Raw genomic sequence first — 22,701 nt, forward strand, 5'->3', positions numbered from 1 at the left:
AAATGAAATGTATGAATATTGACAAAAATATAAACTGTCCAGATTAACAAAAGAGGAAATAAAATCCTTAAATAAGCCCATTTTAGAAAAAAAGATATTGAACAAACCATCAATTAAATCCCTAAGAAAATTTCCCCAGGGCCAGATGGGTTCATAAGTGTCATTTACAAGCAAATTCTACCAGTCATTTAAAGAAAATGTATTTCCAATGCTGTACAAACTATTTGGGAACATAAGTGAAGAATGAAGTGTACCAAATCATTTTTAGGAGACAAATATTGTGCTGATACCTAAACCAGGAAATGCCAAAAATAGAGAAAGTAAATTATACAACAATTTCCCTATTGAATATTGATGCAAAATTTCTAAATAAAATGGTAGCAAAGATTTTATAATAGTTTTTTTTTTTTTAACCAGGATAATATGACCAGCTGGGATTTATACCATGAATGCAGGGCTGCTTCAATATTAGGAAAATTACTAACAAAATGGATTACATCAATTACAAAACTAACCAAAATCATAGGATTATGTCAATAAATTAAGAAAGAGCTTTTGTCAAAATACAGTACCCATTCCTATTAAATAAACACTAGAGAGTATGGGAATAAATGGATCTTTCCTTAAGATGGTAAACATTATCTATCTTAAACCATCACTAAGCATTATATGCAATGGAAATAAGCTAGAGTCATTCCAATAATATCAAGGGTGAAACAAAGATGTCCATTATCACCACTATTATGCGCTATTATACTAGAAATGTTAGTTTTAATAACAGAAGAAAAAGAAATTGAAGGAATTAGGATAGGCAAGGAGGAAAAAATATTTCTTTTGATCATTGAGGGGATGTCCCTCAATTAGGGAATGGCTAAACAACTTGTGATATATGAATATAATGGAATACTATTGTGCTGTAAGAAATAATGGTCAGGGAGATCTTAGAAAACCCTGGAAAGATTTATATGAACTCATGCTGAGTGAAATGAGCAGAACGAAGAGAACAATGTAAATAGTACCAACAACATTGTGTGACAATCCACTGTGATGGACTTAGCTCTTCTTAGCAATGCAAAGATCCAAGACAGTGCCAAAATATGCATTCTGGAAAATTGCTCTCCATATTCAGAAAAAACAAAAAGAAACAAACACTATGGTTTCTGAATGAAGATTGAAGCATACTTTTTTCTTTTCTTTTTTTTTTGTTTCTTCTTTCTTGTGTTTTATTTTCCTTTTTATTCTGACTCTTAGAACATGGCTAAGGTGGAAATATGTTCAAGATTATTGTATTGTATAACCTATATCAGATTGCTTTCTGGTTTTGGGAGGAGGGAGGGAAGGGAGGGAGAGAAATTTAGAATGCAAAATCCTACAAAAATTATTGTTGAAAATTATTTTTCGTGTAATTGGAAAAATAAAATCAAATAAAATACTATTAAAACAATTACTATATAAAATTTGTATATCTACTTATAAAATAAAATACATGAGTTATTATTATTAGTGTTATCATCATGATTAAATTATAGTATTCTTTTGATCCACTATGTTAGAAAAATTGTTGAAAAAGTAAGTCAGATTAGATTGGACTCTTAGTGTTCTTAGTGTTTTGCCTTTCATCTTACTCACAAATCATCACTTCAATTATATATTTTAACATTTGCCAAACTGCATGCATGCAGAGTATTTAAATGGTACAGAAGCAGCAGTTTTCTTGTTGATCTTTAGAAGAGTGCTTTTAATAGTGATGATACAGAGGTACATAAATTAAAAGGAAGAAAAGGAGCCAGGTAAAACCTTTACACAAAGAAAGTAAAAGGCAGTAAACATTTGTTCAGTGCACTTGATGCAATCTCTGATGGTTATTATTTTTGTTTGTCCTTCATTCTTTTTTTATTTTTTTGGTGAGGCAGTTGGGGTTAAATGACTTGCCCAGGGTCACACAGCTAGTAAGTGTCAAGTTTCTGAGGCCGGATTTGAACTCAGGTTCTCCTGAATCAAGGGCCAGTGCTTTATCCACTGAGCCACCCCATTTATACTAATTTTGGCCTAACAATTAACACCAAGAAAAAAGAGAATCTCTACCATCCAGCACCATAAAATCCATACAAAAAGCTTTGGTTATAGCAAATGAAGAAATTTTGAATTCTGTGGATAAAAGTTCACTTACCTCATCAGTATATTTTCCAGGAATGTACAAATAGATGATGAGTTTGATGCACACGTTACCCAAGATAGCTCAGGGTTTTAGAGACTTCTAAGGAAATTGTGAGAGAGAAGAGGTAATAGATTTATGTTTCATACTGAAGGTCTACAAAGCATTTGTGCTGACCTCATTGTTGTATGTCTATGAAAACTGGACAGTCTACCAGGGCCATGCCAGGAAACTGAATCACTTCCATGTAAATTGTCTTAGGAAGATTCTGAAGATCAGATGACAAGATAAGGTACACTGATGTCCTTTCTTATGCTGAATTATAAAGCATTCAAACTATTGCAGGAAGCACAATCCTGATTGACTGTCCATAGTCTTCAAATGATAACAATATGTTTACCTAAAAAAATAACAAAAACCTAACTATTTGACAAAACAACTCACACAAGATGGATGCTTACATGAAAGTCAGAATAAGCAGTGCAAGGACATTCTCAAGTTCTCTAAAGAACTTTAGAAATAACTTGGGAAAAGACTTGGGAATCACTGGCAAAAATCCACCTTGTGTAGCATGCCCAAATCAAAGAAGATGTTGTACTCTATGAGCAAAGTAGAATTGCAATAACTAAAAAAAATGTTAGATTACAAATTTAGAAACATTTCCACTTCAAATGTTCATATGGATTATTGCTGCCCTATGTGTGCTAATACCTTTCAAGATCATATTGGTCTGAACAGGCACATTTAGACACAGGATACATTGATCCCAACATAGTGTTTTCATTTTGCTCCTCTTTAAGAATGAAGGGAAATAATCAACCAAGTATATGTCATCCACTGTGCTAACTTCTGATAATAAAAAGAAAGGGGAAAAATCATTTCTTGTACTCAAGGAACTCCCAACCAAATGGGGGAAGGGAACACATAAAAAGAAATTGGAAAGGAGAGTGAGAGATACCTAAAATGGAAGCATGATGAAGTCCTGCAGCCTCATGGGAAACCATGAGATGACTACCTTGGCCATCCTTCATTAAATGGAAGATCTGGGAATAATTTTCCTATATCCATTCTCTACCTTCTCCATTCAGAGGGAAAGAGGAATTCAATGGGTAGCGGTTTCTGAGAAAATAGGTGTTTAAAATTTGATGTGATTTTGCAGGATGATGAGTTTCCAGAAAGTATGATCAAGTACGGAGGAGTGCAGTGCATGAGGGAAATGATCAAATGCCTGCCCTGGGCTTCCTCCTTAAATATGTTATTTTGGTAATCTGGTGTTTCAAATGGCATTATTTTTTATGAGGGGGTTTCTTTTGGCTTCTGCATGAGATTTTGTACCCTAGAATGGAAATAAGCATCCTCTATCTGGTGTGTATATTGCTACATTCATGCATTACCAGTGTGCTCTAGCACATTACATGTAATACCAATAGAGAACAGATTAGTGATGAATTAAGTCCCATGGATTATGCCATGCTGCATGTCTGTCAGTATTTCTAAGGTTGCTTCTTTTTCATTAGGGTATAGCTTTGCTAATGGTTAAGGAACTTTTACATTTCTGTCCTAGAAATCTTCCAGTGAATCTTTCTTAGTAGCATTAATGTTCTCAAGTGAATTTACATAAGTCAGTCTGGTCGCATAGACTTGATTTTGGGGTTGGGAATGGTAAAGAAAGAATCTTTGATGAATACCAAAAAATTTCAACCATTGTATAACTTTACCCATCTCTCAAATATTCTAAGCTCAGTGCTTGTGGTTTTTTAAATCAAAATTCTGTCACCTATGAGGCAAATAAAATTATATGTGGTTGCCCTATTTCTGTCCCAAATTTAGGGAAAATTAGCTGGGGTTTATCATATAATTCTTACTTAGAAATTAGAGGCTACTGAACCAGTTTTGGGGCATTAAGCATTTATTAAAGCATACTAGATATTAATAAAGACAGCACACATAGCTCTGAAAGATAGGGAATCCTAGGTAGTATCTAGGTGAGGAGAGAGAAAATGGGGAACTGTAGTGGGCTGCATCTGCTCTCACTAAGTTCCCATGCCAAGAAAGCAATCAACAAGCATAAGCTCTCTGAAGGAAGGATGAGAAGTGCCCTTACATACTGCTTAAAGTTAATTGGCTAGCATCATTCAGATCTATTGGATTTGAGGGTGGTTCGGCGCAGTGAATGCTGATGTCAGAGCCTGGAGAACAGATCCTCTGGCAGGAACAAGGCTTTCATGTGGGTATGGTTTTAATCCCTATTCACATTTCAAAGGTCTCACTTGGCTGACTCTGGGCCAGTCCTAAAAGGTCAGGCAGCTAGGCCTTTGAGAGAGGGGGTCTCTGGGAGTCACAAAACCCCATTATTTTCTCATACCTATTTAATTTTATCGGAATCCTTTCCCACTCAAAAGTGTTCTTTAGCCAATATTTTTTTCACTAATTTGGATTATATTCTTGAGAATTTGTCTGTGAATGCATATAAATGTACACGAAATATCATGCCAATTGAGTTGTTATAAAAATGAGGTTGGAAAACACTGTTTTCACTAAAGCTAGGACTAAGGAATATGCTGTATGTCACAGAAATTATTAAATGAGATATTTTACACCTAGCCTTGTTGAAAGACATAGCAGTTGTCTGTCAACACACTGACTAAGAATGAGAAAATGTAAAAAAAAAATTCTGAGAGTCCAAATATCTTTAAAATAGGGTACAAATTTAACTAAATTAATTTAAAATTATATAATTGGTTTAGGAGAGACAAAAAAGGCTTGGCCTGCTATGAATGCATATTTTTTCCTGGAGGCTTTGGATGTTGGAGTTTTGACTCTGTTATCTTCTTCTGAGTATGTGTTTTGATTTTGTCATCATAGTTACTTTCTCTGGTCAGACTTTTTTTTTTACAGTTTGCTTATTTTTCTAGTCTATTTCCTGACTTTTCACTCTTTGTTAAAGTGGGGCTCTGATTCCAGGGTGGAGGGCACACTGTAACAATCTTCATTGGTTTTATGCAGTTGTTTTCAGAGCTAGTTCTGGGGTTCTGTAAACTTTCAGCTCTTCAAAAGTGCTATTATATGAGGACAGTTGTGTTTATTACTTTGTTGGCTTGTTTCCTAGTCTGTGAGTCACCACAAGTATTCTTTCTTGCCCTGGAACTGCTACTATGATTACAATATTGAAAAAGATGCACAGTAATGCACTGTTGGTGACATTGTAACTTGGTCTAACTAATCTAGAAAACAATTTGAAACAATGCCCTCCACCCCTTTCCCCAATAAGTAAAATGTATATACCCTTTGATCCAGTGATACTACTGATAAAAGTACTCTGTATACCAAAGGGAGGAAGAAAAGATGCAAATGTATTAATCTATACAGCACTTTTTGTTGTAATTAGAAACAAATGAAAGTTGATCAATTCAAGAATTGTGTATTTGAGCCAGCTCATACAGATTTCTGAGAGTTGATTATTAATTTTTTACTATGAGCATTTATACCTCAGAACTCAGTAAATGGGGCATGATTTATTATTTGATTGAAAAGAAAGGGGAAATGAATAATCATTTATTACTCAAGAACTTTACAAATTTTGTCTCATTTAAGCCTTATAACAAAACATGGATAGTAGGTAGGCAATATTATTATCTCCATTTTACAGTTGAGCCTACTGAGGTAGAGGTTAAGTAATTTGCCCAGGGTCACACAGAAAATATCTGAGCCTCAATTTTTCTTCAGTCCCAGCATTCCATGCATTATGTTGAGAAAATATTAATAATGCAGATTAAACTTTTTTTTTTTGGTGAGGAAATTGGGGTTAAGTGACTTGCCATCCATTTGAACTCAGGTACTCCTGACTCCAGGGCCAGTGCTCTATCCATTGTGCCACCTAGCTGCCCCATGGATTAAACTTTTTGAAATGATTCAATGATTCATTCTCCTCTCAAGAGCTGGTTATTAACCATTTATCAGTATACTCCTAATCACTGGCTGATAAAATCATGGTATGTACATGTAATGGCATATTATTGTTCTATAAAGAATGTCAAAAGTGATGTCTTCATAAAAGCCCAAGAAGACATATGAACTTATACAGAATGAAATGAACCAAGAGAAATACATTTATACATATATGTATAAGCATGTAGGTTTTAATGTACACATGTGTATCAATATGTGTCTACATATACATGTGTATTTGTATCTGTGTGTATATACTTATATGTATATGTATGTGTATGTGTATGTGTATGTGTATGTGTATGTGTATGTGTATGTGTATATGTATATGAAAGAGACTTTGCAAACAATATCTCTGATCAATGCAATGACCAATAATTTCTCCTGAATACGAATGAATGATGAAGGAATCTTCCCACTTCTTGGTCTTTCCATAGACTTTACAACATTACATTTTCCCAACTTTTTTCCTTTTGACCAATTTATTATTTATTAGGTGAAATCAACAGTGTTTTCATCTATGAATATAATGGTATTTTCTCCATCCTCATCCTTCTATAGCTCTTAGCATCATTCAACACTGTTAAACACTCTCTCCTCATCTTCTCTGGATATGTTTTCCTTTGTGTTTTTGTGATGCTTATTTTTCTTATTTCTGCTCATGCCTGTCAGACCATTGTTTCTTAGTTAACTTTGAGGGATTGCCATTCATATCACAACTTCTAACTCTGAATGTACCCCCAAACTCCTCTCCTTTCCTTCCCTTCCCTCTACTCTCTTCAATTTTTCTATTTCTCTTATGGGAACCACCATCCATTTCCTATCTCCATATCAAATAGCTTGCTGTATCCTATCAATTCTTCTTGCATTAGTCTTTCCCGCCTTGTGTAGTGGTGCATATCACCACTTATTTGTATAATTGTATACTCATATTTTTCTCTGCTTAAAGGCACATTTCATGGAATTTGAGGTAGACATTGGTGATCATATGGTACGACCCCTTCAGGTTTTAGATGAGGAAATTGAGATCTAATAAGGTGAAGTGATTTGCCCAAGGATACAGTTTATAGTTTATATAGGATTTTAAGTCATTTATAGTGAAATATAGTTATATTTTAAAAAAACAACAATATTTCAATAAGCCCAGGTTAAGAATCTCTGCTTTATAGGAAAATGACAAACACCCAAATGGAATTTAAGTTCCTTATATGGGGAAAAATCCTGTGTTTTTATTCCCAGTGCACAACATAGAACAAATTAAATTGTACCACAGAAGCATTTATCACAAAATCTGGTGGAAACACAAAAGTAAGATAGGTTACAAGTTCCCGAAAGACACCTTTTAAAAGATGGACTGATCACAGAGAAGGGATCACCTTTGTTGGATTAATTTGTATTTGTGTTTCACTGCCTTGGTCCTGTGATAATAAAAGAAACAGGAGCAGGAGAAGGAACAGCAGAAGCAAGAGGAAGAAGAGAAGGAGGAGTAAGTAGAAAGAGCAATAGGAAGAAGAAGATTTAAAAATAATCACTGTGTTTTTTGACTTTGATACTTTTTATTCATGTGCTAACATATAGACACTGTCTTCATTCTGCTCTGTTTTCATTCATACCCTCAGGAACCACTGACCTGAGAAATAATATGAGGCCCATCAAAATCCAGAAACTTGTTTCTTAGGTAAAGATTATGATTGCTGACAATAGCTGTCCTCCCCACTCTGGAAGTGAACTGAATTCTCTTGAGCAAAGTAAGATGTGCCAACTCCTCTCTGTTTGTTAAGCAACTGTGCTCAGCAAACCAAAGTGATGTTTAGTAGAGAACATTTATACATTTCTAACTATCAGTTGAATACTTCTCTGTTTTAAAAGCTGTAGAAATTGAGGGACTCAGCAGAGCACAAATGTAAAAATTCATAGACTGCTCCAAAATCATCTATTTCTGCAAGCTAAATAAGGATGTGTAAGGATTGATCACAGTGCCAAGCTCATTTTCATTGACAGCAGCTTAACTACATATGCCTAAGAACTATATATACTATAAACATAGTATTTATCTTAAGTATCCATACAACATATATTTGTGTGTCTGTGTGTAAAATACTTCAAAGTATACATTTCAGACTCATTATATAGTATTTAAATGCAAATATATTTCTAAAGTACCCACATTTTAACAATAAGCATTATACTATGTGAAAAGCAAGACAATGATAAAAAATAAAATGTTTTAATAATCTCTCTTAAATTTTGCAAATATTGTATTCCATAGTTCAGTTACTATGATAAATGCTGATATTTCATTCTTTTTTGGCAATATCAGTCTTCTGTATAAAGCTATTTGTTGGCTAAATATAGCTGACTGACCAGGTATACTTTCATGGCTCAGTGACTTTCTAATGTCCCATGGACTGTCCAAAAATTGTACTGTATTGTGTTTATCTCTTCCTAACCTTTTATAATGATATCCAGAAACTCTAAACCACTATGGAAAAAGACTATAATACATGTGACAATTGACCTCCTCTTTCCAATCTCCAAAAGATAGATACAAAAAATCATATAGCTCTGTCTACCTGTCTTTACCATTCTTTCTCTTTTTTAGAGAACATGAGTTGATCCAGTTGGTTTATTTATTTATTTGGTGTGCAGAGTGTGGAGGTTGAACATTAATCCTTTCTATAAAAATCATTCTAACAGTTGCTTGTTATCACACAGGCCACAAAATTAGTGGATTGAATCTTTTTCCTTATTTTATTTTATTTTATTTTTAGCTGGGTGTGCTGATGTCATGCAGACCTATCCCTAAGCTAGAGAACTAGAAATATGTCACATCAGCTTCCCTCCCAGGAAAAAGTGAAAGTAAATGGATAGTTAAGTTTGACACAAGGGAACAGTGCATGACAGTGATGAGAAATGTAAATAAGGTTGGAGTCCCTGCTGAGAGGCAAATTTCCTTCTTCAGAATCAGTACTGCTGCTTCATTTTAAATGAAGCATCTTCTTTTTTGGGGGCTGACCATCTGAATCTGTAATTTGCAGCTTAACTTGATGCCTCAAAAATCATCAGCACTGACTTAGCTCATCTAAATAGAATGGGATGTTTTCTCATTCTGCATACAATTCTGAGATGTAATCTATTTGGTAGTGCATTTTGTACCCTATCAACTGTCCTCACTTATAAAAAATTGCCATGTTCTAAGTTAAACAAGACAATGAAAGGAGGATGCAAAAGATAAATAAATAACATCTATCAATAAAAGTATTTAGTCAAGAAAAAAAGTCCTGTTTCATGTGAGGTTTCTTGCTTTACCACAGAGCTTTTTTGAAAAAAATCATAAAAATATTTTATTTTCCAGTTACATGTAGAGATAGTTTTCAACATTTGTTTTAATAAGATTTTTAGTTTCAATTTTTTCTCCCTCCCTTCTCTCCCCCCTCCTCAAGACAGCAAGCAATCTGATACAGGTTATATATGTACAATAGAATTAAACATATTTCTGCATTAGTCATGTTGTGAAAGAAGAATCAGAACAAAAAGGAAAAATCTCAAAAAAGAAAACAACAAAAAAGTAGAAACAGTATGGATCAATCTGCATCCAGATTCCACAGTTCTTTTTCTTGATGTGGAAAGCATTTTTCATCATAAGTCCTTTAGAATTATCTTGGATCATTGTTATGGCTGAGCACAGATAAGTCTATCACAGTTGATCATCCCACAATGTTGTTGATACTGTGTACAATGTTGTTCTGGTTCTGCTCTCTTCACTCATCATTAATTCATGTAAGTCTTTCCAGGTTTTTCCAAAATCATCCTGCTCATCGTTTCTTATATCACAGTCATATTCCATTACATTCATATACCAAAACTTGTTTAGACATTCCCCAGTATACGGGCATCCCCTCATTTTCCAATTCTTTGCCACCACAAAAAGAGCAGCTATAAATATTTTGTGCATATTGTTCTTTTTGCTTTTTTATGATCTCTTTGGAATATAGACCTAATAGAGTTATTGCTGGCTCAAAGGTATGTACAGTTTTATAGCCCTTTGGGCTATAAATTGCTCTATAGAATAGTTGGATCAGTTCACAACTCTTCCAACAATGCATTAGTGTTCCAATTTTTCCACAGCTTCCCTAACATTTATTATTTTCCTTTTTTTGATCATATTAGCCAATCTAATAGGTGTGAGGTGGTACCTCAGAGTTGTTTTAATTTGCCTTTCTCCAATCAATAATGATTTAGAGCATTTTTCATATAACAATAAATAGCTTTGATTTATTCATCTGAAAACTGCCTGTTCATATCCTTTGACCATTTCTCAATTGGGGAATGACTTGGATTCTTATAAATTTGATTTTGTTTCCCATATATTTTAGAAATGAGGCCTTTATCAAAAACATTAGCTGTAAAAATTATTTTCCGGTTTTCTGCTTCCCTTCTAATTTTGGATGAATTTTTTGCTTGTACAAAACCTTTTTAATTTAATGTAATCAAAACAATCATTTTGCATTTCATAATATTCTCTATCCCTTTTTTGATCATAAATCCTTTTCTCCATAGATTTGAGAGGTAAATTATTCCTTCCTCTCCTAATTTACCTATGGTATCACCCTTTATGTCTAAATCATGTTCCCATTTTGACCTTATTTTGGTAACCATTGAGCTTTGTAAAATCAGGATGTGAAATAGGAATGACTGGTTATGATGAGGGAATTCAGAAGTCCTGTAATGACTATTGGGGGAAAAGAGTTCACAAGTACTTAAAGAGAGAAATCTGATTATAAGTGTCAGTTTCCCACCATAATATACAATCACGAAACCTTGCAATTAGTGCAGGAAAAAACACACATAGAGAGTTAAAAAAAAAAAAAGGATGAACATAATCCATCAAAATGCACTTATTAAATGCCTACTATGGGCATGACACGGTGCTAAGTTGTAGAGACATGATAAAAGAGAAAAGATGCAATTTGACTACTCAAGGTTGCCCTTTGAAGAGGTTTCACCTGCCTCTATTCTTTCCTGAATTGCACTACTTCTTTGTTATCCCTGAGTACTCTTCATATGCAGAGGGTATATACCTGAAAAGTCCAGCAGAAGATTTAACCTCTTGGCAAGTGAAACTTCAGTAGGCATATAGGCATTGAGGGAGTGCAAAGTGAAGAATCTATCTATCTATCTTTCTATCTCTCTATCAATTTGAATAACTGTGTATCATTTTTATGTACTATCATGTATGGGCAGTTTTGGTTGCTTTATTATCAATGGTCCTATTAATATTCTTAGAAAAGATAAAGAAATGTAATTTGAATTGGAAGACTATTTACCTTAAGTAGCTGAGACCTCTAAATGGATTCAGCAAAATGGAAAATAAAAGCCCCGAGATCCTGAATTCTCTGTTTCAGATTCCTAATAGACTATTTTTTAAAAAATTAATTCAATTACCTATCATTTATCCCATTCAATTTTCTTATAAAATAGGTATGTCTATATGAAAAGACTGTACCCCAGATGAATTAATTTTGGATGAACAAATAAAAAAATATTAAAAAATTACTGTGTGCAAAGCCCTTTGTTAAATGCTAGGGATATAGATAGAAAAGTAGAGACATTCCCTATTTTCAATAAGATCACTTTCTCAGGGGGAGAAAACGTATGTAGAAATTTTCAGCTGCAAGTCTGTTGGAAAAGGTCCCATGATCCTTATGGGGCAATAGTAAAGTAGATGGCAATTCATCATTAATGTATTTTCCCAGGCATAAATACATATCCATTTCTGATACAGAACTACTTGACAGTACCAAGGACTTTGTTGAAAGAACTTTCCTCTCTGTGTCTTCAGTAACTGTGATTATAATCAGGTGGATGCTATAGCCCTCAGAGAAATCTCAACTCTATAAGGGATGTATCCTGAGATAATGGATGTGGGGTTGGAGTGGAATAGAAGCAATACTAGTAGTTTTCTATGAAGTGCCATTCCTCATTCTCTTGGGCTTTCCTGTCTCTTGTTGGCAAGAAATTCGTTTTTGTTGTTGATGGTTGAATTAAGTGGAATTCTACATAATCATACACATGTCCTTATTGATTCTTTTTTTTATCAAATAGTACTTAATGGGAAGGGGAGATGATCAAGGAAGAGGTGAAGTGGTTATCCTCTTTGAAAAGCTTAAGTCTGTATAACCTAACAATCATTCTGGTGCTGTTCTAGCTAAAGGCTATTCTAAGGAATGTAAAATATTATGTAATTTTTTAAAGTCTTTACAGAGAAATATGAGGAAAAATTACTGTCACCCAAAATCTTACATGGCTAATTCCCAAAAATCTGAGACAAAAATGCCATTTTAAAATTAATTTTGTTTGTTTTTTTCTATTACTATTGCTATTTTTTCATTAAACTAGGCAAGAGGAAAATGGTCCTTGTCCTCAATGAACTTACACTCTAATAGCCTCTGTATACCTTTCCCTACAGAGATAGAATGGTACAAGGATGCAGAACTACAGTTTGCTTTCTTGCCATCATTGCAAGAAGGGAGAAAAAACACACTTTTCTGAAGTCTAATTCTTCTTGTGGCAGATTTAAAGAAGAAAGAAAGCCTCTAGAAATAGGAGGCTTCTTAGGAGACACAAGTGTAGCCAATGTCAAATAAACTCCTGCAATGTTGGGCAGACAGGAGGGGAAAATATAAAAAGAGAGAAACAGAGGAACACCCAGGGTACAAGAAAACATTTTTTTTTTCTAGGAGTGGCAACCTAATGCATGTTCTGGTTAGAAAAATCTTCCTTCCGAAAATAATAAATGTTGGAGAAGCTGTGGGAAAATTGGAACACTAATCCATTGTTGGTGGATCTGTGAACTGATCCAACCATTCTGGAGAGCAATTTGGAATTATGCCCAAAGGGCGATAAAGCTGTGCATACATTTTGACCCAGCAATACCACTTTTGGGTCTTTTTCCCAAAGAGATCATGGAAGGGGGAAAGGGACCCACATGTACAAAAATATTTATAGCTGCTCTTTATGTGGTGGCAAAGAATTGGAAGTTGAGGGGGTGCCCATCAATTGGGGAATGGCTGGACAAGTTGTGGTATATGAATACAATCGAATACTATTGTGCTATAAGAAACGATGAGCAGGAGGAGTTCAGAGAAACCTGGAGGGTCTTGCGTGGGCTGATTATGAATGAGATGAGCAGAACTAGAAGAACATTGTACACAGTAACATCAACATTGAGTGTTGATCTACTGTGATGGACTATATTCTTCTCACCAATGCAATGGCACAGAAGAGTTCCAGGGAACTTGTGATGGAAGAGGATCTCCAAATCCAGGAAAAAAAAAAAAGAACTGCGGAGTATAGATGCTAAATGAACCATACTATTTATTTTGTTTTTGATGCTGTTGTGTTTTTTTCTATTTTGAGGTTTTCCTTCATTGCTCTGATTTTTTTTCTCTTATAACATGACTAATGCAGAAATAGGATTAATGTTATTATGTATGTGTGTGTGTGTGTATATATATATATATATATATATATATATATATATATATATATATATATATATATATATATATATAAAACCTATATCAGATTACCTGCTGTCTAGGGGAGGGGGGGAGGGAGGGGAGGGAGGGAGAAATATCTGAAATTGTAAAGCTTGTATAAACAAAGGTTGAGAACTATCTTTACATGTAACGGAAAAAAAATACTTTATTAATTAAAAAAAAAAAGAAAATCGTCCTTCCGGGGCTGCTAGGTGGCACAGTAGATAAAGCACCAGCCCTGGATTCAGGAGAACATGAGTTCAAATTCAGCCTCAGACACTTGACACTTACTAGCTGTGTGACCCTGGGCAAGTCACTTAACCCCCATTGCCCTGAAAAAAAAAAAGAAAGAAAACCTTCCTTCCTCCCTTCATTCCTTCTTCCTTCCTTTCTTGCTTCCTCTCTCTCTCTCTCTCTCTCAATCTCTCACACACACACACACACAAAATATCAACCTACGTGTACACTCCTTTCTGCACAAAAACCAGAATAATGTGATAGTTGTAGAAATAATCTTCTGGATTTGTTAATTGTATGCAAATAGAAATAGAACTAATAGACCAAACAAAGATTAGTCAAGGGAACTGAACACCAAAGAAAAACCTAAGAAGTCTAATTTCCCCTCCCCTCTCCAGTATTACATATTCGACCATTACTAATTTCTTGTAATCCTAAAGGATATTTTTCAGTGAAGCAGATAAACCACCAGTAAGTAATCTCCAAAAACAATAAGAACAACAAAAAACTTTGCGAGACAAAAGCAGTAAATTCAACTGCATATTCTTTTCTCTTTCTTGTTATAAAACCATTCTTTTTCTCTGTACCACTGTAGATGTCAAATATCTTTCACATTGGAAGTAGAAAATTGTGCCTCTGGCAAGCAGATATCATCTGAATCTCAGAAATGTGATTTTTAACATTCCCATTAGAGTCATCTTGTTGACTTATGAAGACTAAATGGCTAACAGGACAAGACTACTTCTTCCTCTTAGGAAGGGATATAAACAATAGAAAGACCCATAGCCTTCTAAAACAACTGCTAACAGGGCTGCTTTCAGAACTGGAGCTATATAGAGCTGGATAATTTTGTTATTTGAAAAATCTTATCTTATTTAAATGCATTTGGGGATTTCAGTTTATGAAAGTGTTCTTCTTTTGGTGCAGAAACACCTTGAAACGCCTTCCTTTTTCTGAGGCAAACATAATAGATTAAATTGCACCTGTAAAATGTGGTATCTGGAATTTCATTTTATGGTATATCCATTAAAGAAGAGAAGAGTAGTTTCTCATTAGAGAGGCAGTGTGGTGTGGTGAATAGATTGCTGGCCTTATTGTGAGAAATAACTATAGTAGGTTTGAGTGCAACATCTGAAATTAACTAGCCAGTTATATAATCCAGGAAAAATTGTTTAGCCTCCCGAAATCCAACTTTCCTAATCTGCCAAATAGGGATAACATTAATGATCATGAGATTTAAATAAGATTGTGACTAAAACATTTGTTGACAATTTTAAGATATGAAACAAATGTCTATGTAACAGGGAAGAGCAAAGATGGCAGAGGAAAAGCAGTAAGCTCTCGGGGCTCCCAACACAATCACACCAAAACCCTCCAAATTATGCCATAAAATAATTCCTATAGCAACAGAACCCACAAAACATGGAATAAGATCATCTTCCAGTAAAGGATGGCTTACAAGGGTGATGGGGAGGGTCTGTTGTACTGTGGTGGGAGTGCAGCCCAGCCCCATGGCCACACTAACACATATCCAACCCCAGGCCTCACCAGAGAAAGAGACTCCCAAGGCCTCTTAATCACCCGCAGCTGCAGCTGCAGGCTAACTCCACTCACAGTCTGGTGAGAGTACTGAGCAATTGACTGAGGAGAGATTATAGGGTTCTCTACTGGCACAGAGGTGGAACTCTGACCTTTTTTTCCAGTCTCATACAAAGGACCCAGTCTTGGGTAGCAGTCCCAAGTCGGGGAGGGGCATAGGCATGCCCTTGCTTGCAAACAATGTGAACCAGATTTGCTTCCAGGTTAAAGAGCAAGAAGCCTTTGGTTACGTATAGACTGAAACACAAGCCAGGTGAGCTGAGAATATGCCTCTTCTTAAATCTTACCACTTAGGACCCCTGAAGCTTGGGATAGTGCATCCTGGACATAGTGCACCACTTTAAGAAAGAGTCAAAAGTCAAGAAATAGGCTGGCAAGATGAGCAGGGAGAAAAAGGTGTGGATCATACAGAGTTTCTTTGGTGACAAGGAAGATCAAGGTATATACTCAAAAGAGGATAGAAACATCAGGGCTCCTATATCCAAAACTTCCAAGAAAAATATGAATTGGTCTCAGGCTATTGACATGTTCAAAAGGGTCTTTGAAGATTAAGAGAGATAAAGGGGAAAATTGAAAGAGAAATGAGAGTGATGCAGGAAAGTCCTAAAAAAAATAAAAAGCCAACAGCTTGGAAACCCAAAAGGAAAAAAAGCTCTTTGAAGAAAATAATTGCCTAAGAATTAGGATTTTACAAATGGAAGCTTCAGACTTTATGAGAAATCAAGACACAATAAAGAAAATCCAAATGAATGAAAAAATAGAGGGCAATATGAAATATCTTCTTAGAAAAAACAGCTGACCTGGAAAAAAGATTAAGGAGAGATATTTTGAAAATTGTTGGAGTACGTGAAAACCATGATCAAGAAAGGAGCTTAGACATCATCTTCCAAGAAGTTGTCAGGAAAAATTGCCCTGATGTTCTAGAAGCAGAAGGTAAAATTGAAATTGAAAGAATCCACCATTCACCTCCTGAAAGAGATCCCAAAATGAAAACTTCCAGGAATATTATACCCAATTTCTAGATCTCCCAGGTCAAGTAGAAAATATTGCAAGTAGCCAGAAAGAAACAATTCGAGTACTTTGAAGCCACAGTCAGGATAGCACAACATCTAGCAGCTTCTACATTAAAGGATATATCACAAAATTTCTAAGTACTATGAAGAAAAGAAAACAAAAACAGCACAGGCTCCAAGCCATGGAAAATAGGTTTATTGAGAAAGGATACTTGTCTCACAATAAAACTGGTATTAGGTCTGGAACCCAAAGACCCTGAACAGTAGCAGGACATCGTATGTATACCCCATAAAGTCCTCCCAATATAAACTCAGAGAATTGCAAATCGTATGGAAAATAATACATTGAAATTTGAACATTATTTTTAGTTACAAAGGCCTTCTAGCCAACTAATCAAAAGAGGGAAACAGTCCTGCAGCATATTTCTAAAGCAACATGCTCATGTCTTTAATGCTGAAGAATACTTCCAAAGCAACAGGTCATAAATCTCAATACTGATTGGTTCCTTCAGCTTAGTAGATATTATTTTTAGTGTTATGGTTAACCACAATTCACCCTTTAAAAAGGGACATCACTACAAAGCTCATACGTGACCCATATAAAGACTAGGTTGAAATACAATGAGAAAAAGGTTACATAAATAGGGAAAAGTAGAGAATTCTTAAACATATTAAATCACATCATTTGTTTCCTATTATACTGATTATTACCATAGTTAAATCACTTATATTTAAGGGGCAGGGAAAATCTCACTCACAGATCCGAGAGCATGGAATATGATATTCTGGACAGCAAAGGAACTAGGATTACAACCAAGAATCAAGTACCCAGCAAAACTGAGTATAATCTTTCAGGGGGAAAAATGGGACTTTGATGAAAAAGAGTATTTTCAGGCATTCATGATGAAAAGACCTAAACTGAATAGAAAATTTGACTTTTAAATACAAGACCCTAGAGAAGCATAAAAAGGTAAAGAGGAAGAAGAAATCATTAGGGATATTACAGGGTTAAACTGTTTACATTCCCACAGGGAATGATGATATGTCTAACTCATAAGAACTCTCTCAGTATTAGGGCAGATGATAGGAAGAAATTTAGACAGAGGCTATAGATGGGAATTGATTATGAAGGGATGATATCAGTAAAGAATTAATCTTTTTGTTTATAATTTTTTTTATATATATCGGGCAGTCAGAGTTGGGTGGTATTCCCAGGGTCATGGAGCTGGTGAGTATCTTGTGTCTGAGGCCAGATTTGGGCTCAGGAACTCCTGGGTCCAGGGTGGGTGCTTTCTCCACTGTGTCACCTAGTTGCCCCATGATGACCTCTTTAAAATAAGATTAAGAGCTGAGAGGATTGCACAGGATAAAGGGAAAGGAAGAGGTGAAATGTGATAAAATATATCACATAAAAGAAGCAAAAAAAAAAGCTTATGGAGTGGAGGGAAAGTTTGGGGAGGAGTTGGGGAGTGAATGAGACTTACACTCATCAGAATTGTCTCAAAGAGGGAATAACAAACACACTCAAGTGGTTATAGTAATGTGGGAAAGTGGGAGGGGAAGGGGATTGGGGAGGGCTGGAGGAAGGGAGAGCAGATTGGAGTAGGGGCAACCAGAAGCAAAATATCTTTGAAGAGGGATAGGGTAAAAGAAGATAGAAAATAGGGTGAATATTATGGGAAGTGAATAGGATTGAAGGAAACACATTAGCAATAGCAAGTGGGAAAAATTTGGAGCAGAAGCAAGAAGAATGTAAGATAATGATGATCATGATGATGGTATTTACTTTGCTTGGCTATTGTGAAGAAAATTCTTTATCAGGTATAAGGTACAATAAAGATGTTGGCTGTTATTTTTATTGCAATAATCAAACTCATTAGTGTTTTGTAAGGATATTTCCCTTTAAAATACTATATAAATGCGGGGACAGCTAGGTGGCACAGTCGATAAAGCACCAGGCCTGGATTCAGGAGGACCTGAGTTCAAATCTGGCTTCAGACACTTGACCCTTACTAGCTGTGTGACCCTGGGCAAGTCACTTAACCCTCATTGTCCCACCAAAAAAGAAAGTACTATATAAATGTAGTTTACTATTAAAAAAAAAAAAGATGATGAGGGTGCTATCAGAAAAACCTGGAAAGACTTACATGAGTTGAATCAAAGTGAAATGTACTATATACAAAATAACAACAATATTATAGGATGATCTTCTGTGAATGACTTAGTTATTTTCAGTGGTGCAGTGATCAAAGACAACTCTGAAGGACTTTTGAAAAAAATGCAATTCATCTACAGAGAAAGAAGTGATGGTATCTGAATATAGATGGAAGTATATTTTGTTGTTCTTGTTGTTAGTTCCTATTTCTAAAGAATTTTTTGTCTGATATGTTTTGCATGACTGTTCATGTATAGCTTATGTTGAATTGCTTGAGTTCTTTTTTTTGGGGGGGGGGGGAGGCAACTGGGGTTAAGTGATTTGCCCAGGGTCACACGTGTTGTGTCGGAGGCCAGATTTGAACTCAGGTCTTCCTGAATCCAGGGCTGGTGCTCTATCCACTGTGCCACCTAGCTGCCCCGAATTGCTTGAGTTCTTAAGGGGGGCGGGGTAGGGAGAGAGGAAGAGATTTTCAAACACGAAGCTATAAAAATGAATGTTACAATTTGTTTTTACATGTAAGATGGCAAAAAAAATTCTAAGTAAATAAGAATGCAATTAAAAAATGTCTATGTAACAAGAGTCAGCTCTGGATCCATAAAGATTGTCTAAGTCTGTGACTATTTGCTAAAGGACATGTATAACCTGAGGACCCTTGATCTATTGGGCCCTATTACTAGGAAGCTAACTGGGGATTGAACAAGGAAGAATTGCCATTTAGCAAACTCAAATGGGGAAACAACTGTCATAATCTCTCTAGTCTTCCTTTTCAAGATGTTGCTGGGTAATGTAGAGCAGGGCTTCTTAAACTTTTAATACTTGTGACTCCTTTTCTCCTGAGAAATTTTTACACAAACTCAGGTATATAGGCATATAAAATAAGTATATATAGCCTTTTCCTGTTGTCAAATTCTTCACAAGCCCCACATTCATATTGGGTCATTACCCACAATTTAAGATACTACACTATGGTATAGTGGACAGTATGTTGTGCCTAGCTAGAGTCAGGAAAATCTGAATTCAGATCCAGCCTCAGACACTGACCTTGGGCAAATCACTTAAATTCTATTTGTCTTAGTTTTCTGCCAAATGGGGACAATGTCTGTACCTACCTCTCAGGGTTGTTGTAAGGATCAAGTGAGGTAATAATTATCAATTAGAGTCCTTGGTATGTGGTGAGTGTTTATTATTGTAATTATAATCATCATCATTATCATCATTAACAACTCTCCCTCAGACTTCTGCCAGGAAGTCCCTTTACCCTTCCCAGCAACAGGTAAGGCAGCTATAAACACCTACTCATAAGTACATGTAATAGACTGAAAATTAATCACAGGCACCTAAACATCTGGTGTGCTTTGTGTTTCCCTGAGAACTTGTTACTGAACTGTGGTGTTGAGCTGGATTTTTCAAACCTCATGAGTCTCCGAAATGTCTGGGTGCTGCCACCAGGGACATTTACCAGAATTTTGCATCTTCTCAAAGGATAGGATGACAAGAAAAGAAGTCTTACGTATATGGCTGACCAGAAAATAGGGACCTTGACTTACTTAGTCATTGTAGAACAGTACAAAGTAAAAATGAAATAGCTATTCAGCAGTTCCTTGAATTTCCTGGTAAGTTTGCCTACTTTTCAGGAGAATATAATCAGAGTGATGTTTTAATAGTCCATGTTTTAAATATTTGCCAATGTGAGCTTTTGGATTTTAAGCCTTTATTTTGTGGTGAAGGAAATAAATATCTGTCCTGATGATTACTATTTCTTTCCTTTTAATAACGTATCAGAAAGAGAATCTCATAAATCCCCTTTGAGCATACCCTCTTTATGAGCTATAGATAAGTTTCATTTAAGGAAATCTTCCTATAATAAAGCCATATGGGGAGCATAATGAATCAGAGTTTGAGAAAACCCTCATCCTGTTTTTTATTAGAAAGCAGGCAGTTGGAAACTGATTTCGTTGAAGCCAGATCAATGACCTATTGTGGTAGCAGAGCAAGGTGAAGATCACAGGTAACATTAGCTATTAGTACTCTTAGAAAATTCCCTAAAGACAGGTTATCTAGATCAGAGGTTCTTAACATACGTGTATATTTGTTTGTAAGCATCAAAAATTGGTGAATCTAATGAAAATGTTAGATCATTTCTTAGAGAATTTTCTTTTTGGAGGGCAATGAGGGTTAAGTGACTTGCCCAGGGTCACACAGCTAGTTAAGTATCAAGTGTCTGAGGCTGGATTTGAACTCAGGTCCTCCTGAATCCAAGATCAGTGCTTTATTCACTGTGCCACCTAGCTGCCCCCTGAAATATTTTTGAATAATTGAAGGAAACACTAAATTTCTGTTAGAGGTCAGCAAAAATTACATGTGTAATGTCCCCCCATTCAAGTTCACAACTCCTCAGAAATTTATCCCTTTAGAATCAATTGACTCCATGTTAAGTACAACAGTCAAAATTGACCCCCTTTGTTCCCCAACTTTTGTGTTTGTCAAGGAACTTACTTTATTTCTTACTTGAAACATTTTAAAATTTAAACTGTTTTCTAGGAACAAACTCTGTGAGGTAGTGATGGTTCTTGTTTTTAGACTTTAACCTATTTAAAAGTCTTGAGAAAGTCTCAATGCTTGTTTTTAAGGGTAAGCCACAAGCTCACTTTATTTGAAAGCAGACTGAATATTGGTTATTTTGCAACACCAAAGTGATTTTATGAGTCTAGACAGCCTCCCCACCTCTGTTTTCAAAGTTTCTCAGACCTTCTATGTGCAGGTTCCACTAAATTCAGTAGAATAGAGATGGCCATTTATATTCATAATAATCCAACATCTGCTCAATCTTTTCACAGACACCCCATGTTTATTCTTCTTTTCTAATTCCTCAGGATTAAATTTCTAGCATATTTCTAATTCATGTAACTCCACTCAGTATCCTTTGCCTATAGCCATTTACACACATAAGGGTTCATTTCTCAAGCTTGGGTATTAGTGTTATCTATTATAACCTGAGATCTTCCTATCAATAGCTTTCTTTGCACTGCTCTAGTTCTAGTCATGGGCATCACCAACTTGTCTAACATTATGTGTGTCTCATTTTGATGCCAAAAACAATCATCAGTGCTGAAGATGATGTTACCACTGTTCTGACCAAACAGAACATGACACTGTCATTTTCCCTGAACTGGGCAAATCTCTTAAAGGGATAAATAGCCTCTTTAGCTTTTCCTCTTGGAACTGTCAGTTTATAAGCCTTTCTGTTTTCTCCATCTGTAATAGAGAAGGGTCTTCCCAAGATTCTTCTCTTTTTTCACAGAAACCATTATTTTCTCATCCATCTTGTTCACTATGGCCATTTCTAAAGGACTGTATGCTTCTAATCCTTCCATCACAATTGGAATATGTTATTCTGATCAAATGTCTGACAGTTTCAATTTGTGTTGCCACTGTTTATATTATATATATATATATATATTGTTTACTTTATATAGTTTTACATCTTAAAAATGGAAAATATTTAGTGTTAGAGGTGGGGAGGGATTAATTCTTTGAATATTCAAATTGTAACAATTGGAGTGACACCACCTGCTGGAGAGTTACTATAGGAAAGTTCCAGCATGAGGAGAAGGCACCTGAGGGCAAGCCATGTGGCTTTTCCTTGGTGACAGGAAGTGACATTTGCATGTGGGTACTGTCTATCAAAGTTACCAGCCAATTAGCTTGAGCTGTGGGTGCATGTGGATGAGATGTTCCCAGTTTCACAGGAGGCTTCTAGGAGGAAGAAGGAAAGGTTGGTCCTTTTTGTTCCTGAACTCACCGTGGCAGGTCAGATGATGAGGTCTCTTAGAAATAGTTAGATTTTTACCTTTCTCTCTGATCATTAGATTCTAATGCTCTTTAATAAATACTTAAACACTTAAAAACTCTTGCTAAAGCTTATAATTTATTGGTGACCACTCATAAGATATTTTAGAAATATTAACTAGTCCCTTACAAAATGATAATTGAACCCAGAAGGAAAAAGGCCATGAGATACTAAAGAGGATTCCACTGATTGCCATTGGG

The 22,701-nt window shown here is 35.5% G+C and overlaps 1 pseudogene; it reads right to left on the reverse strand.

Annotated features, from left to right (window-relative positions):
* Positions 1-21,383: 21,383 nt before the first annotated feature.
* LOC122747485 overlaps positions 21,384-22,701 on the reverse strand; it is a 56,163-nt pseudogene continuing 54,845 nt past the window's right edge.

The sequence above is a fragment of the Dromiciops gliroides genome, chromosome 3 (assembly GCF_019393635.1).
Source record: "Dromiciops gliroides isolate mDroGli1 chromosome 3, mDroGli1.pri, whole genome shotgun sequence".
NCBI classification, from domain to species: Eukaryota; Metazoa; Chordata; class Mammalia; order Microbiotheria; family Microbiotheriidae; genus Dromiciops; species Dromiciops gliroides.